The following is a 7,281-nucleotide window of genomic DNA, read 5'->3' as shown; positions in this document are numbered from 1 at the left end:
AAATGAGCTCATTAAGCTCTGACCACTTCACACAGGTAATGATGAGGACTAAAATAAACTGGTGTGCACAGCTATATTTGTTAAAAGTAAAGTTCTATCAATTTTGAAGTGTTACTGTAATGACAACAAAGATCACTGGCTGATCAATGCACATGCTTGAGTTGCTAGCAACAGAATCTTCTCCAATTTAAACAAAAGATTTTTTTAAAGATTTTGTTTATTTATTTTTGAGAGAAAGATATTCAGAGACACAGGCAGAGGGAGAAGCAGGCTCCATGCTGGGAGCCCAACGTGGGACTCGATCCCGGGTCCCCAGGATCACACCCCGGGCCGAAGGCCGGCACCAAACCACTGAGCCACCCGGGCTTCCCGATTTTTTTTTTTTTTTTTTTTTTGAGACGTACTCCTCACCTCTCTACGCAGCCTTAATCTAGACTATCTTAATGGTCTTTTTTTATTTTTTAAAAATTGTAACATTTAACTTGACATCTCCCCTTTTAACAAAATTTCAAGTGTGTAATACAATCCTGTTAACTATAGACATGATGTTAAAGGTAAAGATTTCAAGAACTTATTCATCTTGCATAACTGAATCTTTATTTCCCTTAAGCAGTACTTTCCAATCCTCCTCCCCTAGCCCCCTGGCAATTGCCATTCTACTCTCTGCTTCCATGAGTTTGGCTAATTTAGATATTTCATGTTAAGTGGAATCACATAGTATTTCTTGTTCTGTGGCTGTCTTATCTCAGTATATATGTCCTCATGGTTTATCCACATTGTCACATATGGCAGGATTCCCTTCTTTTCTAAGGCTAAATAATATTCCACCGTATGTATATACTATATTTTTTTTATCCATTCACTCATCAATAGACATTTAGGCTGTGACCACATCTTGGTGATTATGAATAATGCTACTGTGAGCATGGGAGTGAGGAGATACTCGAGGGCTCACTGGGAAACAGGATGCTGTAGATCTGAGGCCTGGCAGGAAACAAGAACCACAGCAATGGCCCCAGAGCAACTGAGTCCTGATGGGCCTGCCTTGAGGAGACAAATGAAATCTTGCCCCAGTTTCACTCATTCAAGATTCTGAGCCCCAGAAAACAGAATCTACTGGTCAAGCTCGGAATGCCCACCCTCTTATCCCTGACAGTCCTTAGTCCTGAGTCAGAGGATCTGGCCCCTTCTGCTTCTTCTGCTTCTTTTTCTTCTTCTTTTTTTTTTTTTAGAGTAGAAATTCATTCTTTTTTTATTTTATTTTTTATTTTTATAAATTTATTTTTTATTGGTGTTCAATTTGCCAACATATAGCATAACACCCAGTGCTCATCCCATCAAGTGCCCCGCTCAGTGCCCGTCACCCAGTCACCCCCACTCCCCCACACCTCCCTTTCTATCACCCCTAGTTCGTTTCCCAGAGTTAGGAGTCTCTCATGTTCGGTCTCCCTTTCTGATATTTCTCACTCATTTTTCTCCTTTCCCCTTTACCTTCTGCTTCTGTAAATGAGCGGCAAGCACCTGAATTTACCCTCTTTCTGAGACCACACCAGGCAGAGAGGATCACTCTCCAAAAGGAAATCAGAACCTGCTGGGAAGGAGAACATTCTGTACAGCTCCTGAATATGAAATAACTATCGCCCAGAGTTTACTTAAGTGCTTATCACAACATGTCACCCACTGATACAACTGTTTTTGTTCTTGTTTTTTTTTTTTTTTTTTTTTTTTTTTTACTTTTTGCCATTACATATTTCTCTACCTGATAGGAGACAGGTAGTTTGGTGAAAGGAGTTTTCTTTCCTCCATCTCCTGTCTCTCTTTTCTTCTCCCCTCTGCCACTCCACCCACTTTTTCTCTCCCTCTCCTCCTCTTTTCTCTCTCTCCACCAACTCACTCCTGTCAGGTAAGGTGACAGAAGCAAAGTGAGTCTGAAAGGATACTCATGAGTCTTCTAGGTCTCTCTGAACCAGAGGGAAAAGACTGCTTTCCTCATGCTTCAACCTCACGGTCAATTACTCCTCTTTCAAACTGCCATACAGGTGCACCTGAGAAAGACACATATACAACACGCACATGTGTGTGCATGCATGTGTGCACAGATACAAACACACCAATGCATATACACATGTACACACATGTATACACACACACACATGCATGCACACACTGCTCTCACCCTCACCTCTGTCTTGCTCTCAGGCAAAGGCTCTGTTTCCTTCACCTCATCCTCAGTCATTCTTTGCCTCTTGATGAAATTTGCCCACATACAACTTGGACCCTATCTTCCCCCACTGGACTGCAGAGGAGAGAGAAGCATGCAACTATGAAAATAGTCCCTTCCTGATCTGTGCAATCCGTGACCACCTCAACAGGTCAGTGGCAAGCAACAAAAGACTTTATACCAATTCTGCAACAACTGACATGCCTCTCAAAAAACTGTCATGAATGGTTGTTACAAGGAGCGCTGGTGTGGATGGATTCTCAGCAGCTCAACAAGATGTCCTCAACCACAAGCCACGCATGTGGAGTAAAACAAACACAGCAGAGAAACGCAATGCTACAGTTCTTATTGGAAAGCAAACAAGAGCCTGCAGACAAAGACAAACTGGTCAAATCTCTAGCAAAGCTGGCCAAGGTCAGTGGAGAACCAGGAGCATCAGGGGAAATGTCAGGTACTATTTTGACAGCCTAATAGCAGAGAAGGAATTGTCTTCTGCAACAACTTCCAAGACTGAATTTGTAAAGCACTGCACCATCACCAGAAGGGGTTGGTTTTGACAACAGCTTGTAATAACCTACGTGCCCAAGACACAGTACACAAGATAATTTTTCCTATATTTTACTGCGAGAATTTTCAAGGATACATTGAAAACTGAAAAAATTTTACTCATTTACCCATGACCTAGATTCTACTATTAACATCTCTTTGGGTTAACATATAACTATTCATTCTTCTATCTACCCATCAATCCATTTGATTTTTGATACACTTCACAGTTAGTGGCATGCAATAGTACACTTCACCCCAGAGCTTTAGCACACATGTCACAAGTAAGAGTTCAGTATTTTTTTATGGTGCGTATAAAAGATATTTTTGACATAAAAAATAGAACATAGAGGTTAAGGAGAGGGAGGGATGAATGGATGAGGCACAGAGGATTTTTAGGGCAGTGAAAATACTCTTTATGTTCCTGTAAGGGTGGATACATGTTCTTACGCATTTGTCCAAACCCACAGAATGTACAACTCCAAAAGTGAACCCTCATGTAAACTAGGGACTGGGTGATAATGATCCATCAGTACAGGTTCATCCATTATGACAACAGTACCACTCTGCTGGGTGATAGTGATGATGAGGGGGGTCTAAACAGTCTATACATGTGTGGGAGCAGAGGTTATATGAGAAATCTCTATACCTTCTACTCAATTTTGCTCTGAACCTAAAAATGCTCTAAAAAATAAAGTATATTTTTTCTTTCTTTTTTTTATAAATAAAGTCTTTTAACTGGATAACTGAAAATGAAATAAAATATATGACCTGTCTCTAACAGAGGATTAGCAAACTGGCATCCCACAGGCTGAACTCAGCTTGCAGACATGTGTTGGCTTTGCCTGCCCAGCATCTATTCTCATTCCTCCTGTTACAGGGTCTCACATTTCCTTTGAATAAATGGCCCACTTCCTCTCATAGTCCATGTGGTTTGGGAAGAACTGACCCTATGACTGGGACCATGAGCCCCACCTGACTGATCTATGCAGTTCTGGTTGCTACAGAAATCCAATTCAAATGGTGAGTTGAGATGGGCACATGGGTCCAGTTGGTGCATCGAAAGCCTTTTCCAGGACTCATGCTGAAATTCCCTCTCAACTCAGATTACTAATCCAATAGGATAAATACAGGGATGCTGGTGTCCATCTTTTTTATATTTTAAGAAGCTGCTTAAGAATGCAGCTAATCCAAAGCAAAGTGAGCCCATAGGTAGAAAGCAGCAAATAATTTTTGCTCCTGGATCCAGCCAGGCCTAAAGTCCAGCAAACTTCTGTATTTTTCAGTTATAAGGTTAACATATTCCTTTTTAAAAACTAAATGTTTGAGCCCTTTGCTGTCAAATTTCAATAAAAAGAGTCCTGGTGAATATAGTTACTATGGATTCACACCCAAGTCTGGGTTCAAAGCCTCGACTGTTAACAGGTACACTACATACACTGCACTTAAGTTCTGAACTGAAGACTCAAAGAGGAGGGAAACTTACCATCCCCAGGAGGTGATCTAAATCCAGGAAGTACAGGTGACAATTAATGCTTGAGTAGGGGACACAATTTGGTAAGTGATTGCAAAGATGGGTGTCAGTGTCAGGGAGCTAGAGGGGACTTGGTAAAGCTTGGAGGAGGAGGTGACCCTTAAGAGGGACCTTGTAGGGGCACCTGGTGGCTTAGTGGTTGAGTGTCTGTCTTCAGCTCAGGTTATGATGCTGGGGTCCTGGTATCGAGTCCTGCATTGGGCTTCCCTCAGGGAGTCTGCTTCTCCCTCTGCCTATATTTCTGCCTCTCTGTGTGTGTCTTTCATGAATAAATAAAATCTTTAAGAAAAAAAAATAGAGATTGAGGCCTTGTAGTGTGAGGAGAAACCAGAGGACAAGTTACACTTTTATGGGAAGTAGGGGCACAGAGTGGATCATCAGAGTGGTCCTAGGGAGCTCCAAGCCCCTTTAACCAACCTTCCCATCCAAACCAACCTCAGTCACAATCCCTGTGTGTGTCTGTCTCTCTATCAATCTGACTATTCATCCATCCTCTCTGTGACTCTCTCCATATCTCTGTCTCTCTTTTTCTTTTCCTGTCTCTGTGTATCTGTCTGTGTCGCTCTTTCCCTCTCCTTCTTTGTCCTCCCTCCCATCATGCACTCACTCTCCTAGCTTCTGGGATGCAGTCCACTCAATCATCAATACCACTCTAGTCCAAGCCACCATCATTTCTCACATGTCCAACTTGACAGCCTCATAACTTGTCTTCCCACCATCATTCTTGCTTCTCCATCAATCCTCCACCTCCTTGACAAAGCAAATGTTTTAAAATGCCAATCTAATCATGGCATTCCCCTGCTTAAAACCAGGGATAAAGATCAAGCTCCTTGACACAGCCTACAAGGCTCTTCCCATTCTCTAGCCACATCCAGCTCCATGTACCACCATCACCCTCACTCACTGCACCACAGCCTCCCTGGTCTCCTAGTTCTTCAAAGAATCCTTCTCTATTCAACCCCAGGGTCTTTGCATTTGCTCTTTCCTCTGACCTGGGATGCTCCCCTCACCCTCAGCCCCACATCCCTTTACCTAATTAACCCTTACTCATCCTTCTCTTCTCATCTCATATTCAAATATCTCTTCCTCAGAGAAGCCTTCCCTGATTGCCAGACCACATAAGATCCCACTCAGATTCTCTCATTCCTTTGACTTTTTCTTGACAGCACTCATCCCAGTTTAGAATTGTGCATGTGTGTGTGTGTGTGTGTATCAGATGGATTGATTTGTGCCTATGTCTTGCACTTAAGATTCAGAAAATCAGAGACCATGTCAATTTCTTTAAAAAACTATATATGCAGAACTCAGTACAGTGGCTAGAAAACACTTCCAGTTTGTTACAGTCTCCACCACTCCCTTTTGCATTTTCAACTCTAAGTTGCATTAGTTACAATTTATGTTTGTACTGTCATTTTTCCTAGAGAAAAGAATTGTTCCTTTAGACCACTGCCTCCATCAAAGGGTAGAGAAATGGAAGCTAGACCAAGAGGGCCAAGTGTCTCTAGGAAAATGGGAGATAGCATATTTCTTTATGGAAGTAAAGAATATACAATAAATAATTTTATCTCACTCATGTTTATTACTTGTCCAGGCTTATAGGCATCTGAATTTCCCTTCCCTTAACATTCTTCATATATTTCTATTATAAAATTCATTTATTCATTTAAGATTTATTTCTGTTCACCCACCTGGCACTAGGTATGTCCTTGGCACTGGGTAAGCAGTGGAAAAGACAGATGAAGTCCCTGCCCTCGAGTCACCTAGAGCCTGCAGTACAGTGTGCATTACAGTGTGACAGTTTCCTGTTGTATGCCTGTCCTTCCACTCAGTGGAAGTGATTCCAGCACAGGCTCTGGAGCCAGACTGCTTTGGACCTAATCTCGGCTGGGTGACCTTGAGCAATTTACTAAGCTTCTCTGTGCCTTGGTTTCCTCACCTGTAAAATTGGGCTAATAATTGTACCTTCCCTCTAGTGTTACTGTGAGGATATAATGAATTAAGACACAGTTGTCTTATCATAAACCCCCAGTAAATGTTAACTCTTATTTCCCACCTCTGTATCTTAAGTAGGGCCAGCTTCATGGGTATGTGACCTGTGGAGGCACACAGGGCCCCATACCTAAAAGGGCTCCAAGTTTGGTTTAATGCTCTGCTGTTGCTGCCCTGTAATTCTTGATTTTTGAACAAGGGGCCCATGTTTCCATTTTTGCATTAGGCCCTGCAATGATACAGCAAGTTCTGATCAACACACATTAAATGTTTACTAAAAGTCTGTTGAGAGGGATCCCTGGGTGGCTCAGCAGTTTAGCGCCTGCCTTCCGCACAGGGTGTGATCCTGGAGTCCTGGGGATTGAGTCCCATGTCGGGCTTCTGTATGGGGTCTGTTTCTCCCTCTGCCTGTGTCTCTGCCTCTGTGTGTGTGTCTGTCTCTTATGAATAAACAAAAAATAAAATCTTTAAAAATAAATAAATAAAAATAAATAAAAGTCTGTTGAAAGAATGAATAAGTGAATAAATGTAGCTAACCACAGTTGATGCTCATCGTACAGAGCCAGTCAAGTGGCTCAGCCCTTGAGCAAAATTAAACAGACTTTGTTGTTGAATCAACCTGCCCCTTCCCCAGGACTAAAAAGCCTGACTTAGGACCTCAAAGTTCTTCTCATCTAACACATCCATTTCCCAGGAAACTTTGAGCTTGACCTCGAACCTTGGCTGCCAAGGTTCTCCATGGAGCTAGCAGAGGACCCTATCCAAATCCACATGACAGTCTGCACTGTTTCCATCTCTCTATGTCCACGCTTCCCTTTCAGTATCTCCAGAACAATGCATACCTGGTTTCTTTCACCCCCATTTTACAGATGGGGACTTAGAGCTCAGAAAAAAATACAGTTCATCAAGATTCCCTATGTAGCCCTGTTCTGCCCAGCCAAGTTTCTAGTTTTATAAAGAGTTTCTTTTTTTTTTAAGTCTTTTTTTTATT

This window comes from Canis aureus, chromosome 8 (assembly GCF_053574225.1).
Source record: "Canis aureus isolate CA01 chromosome 8, VMU_Caureus_v.1.0, whole genome shotgun sequence".
Taxonomy (NCBI): domain Eukaryota; kingdom Metazoa; phylum Chordata; class Mammalia; order Carnivora; family Canidae; genus Canis; species Canis aureus.
The sequence above is the reverse complement of the archived record's forward strand: the minus strand, read 5'-3'. Positions refer to the sequence as shown.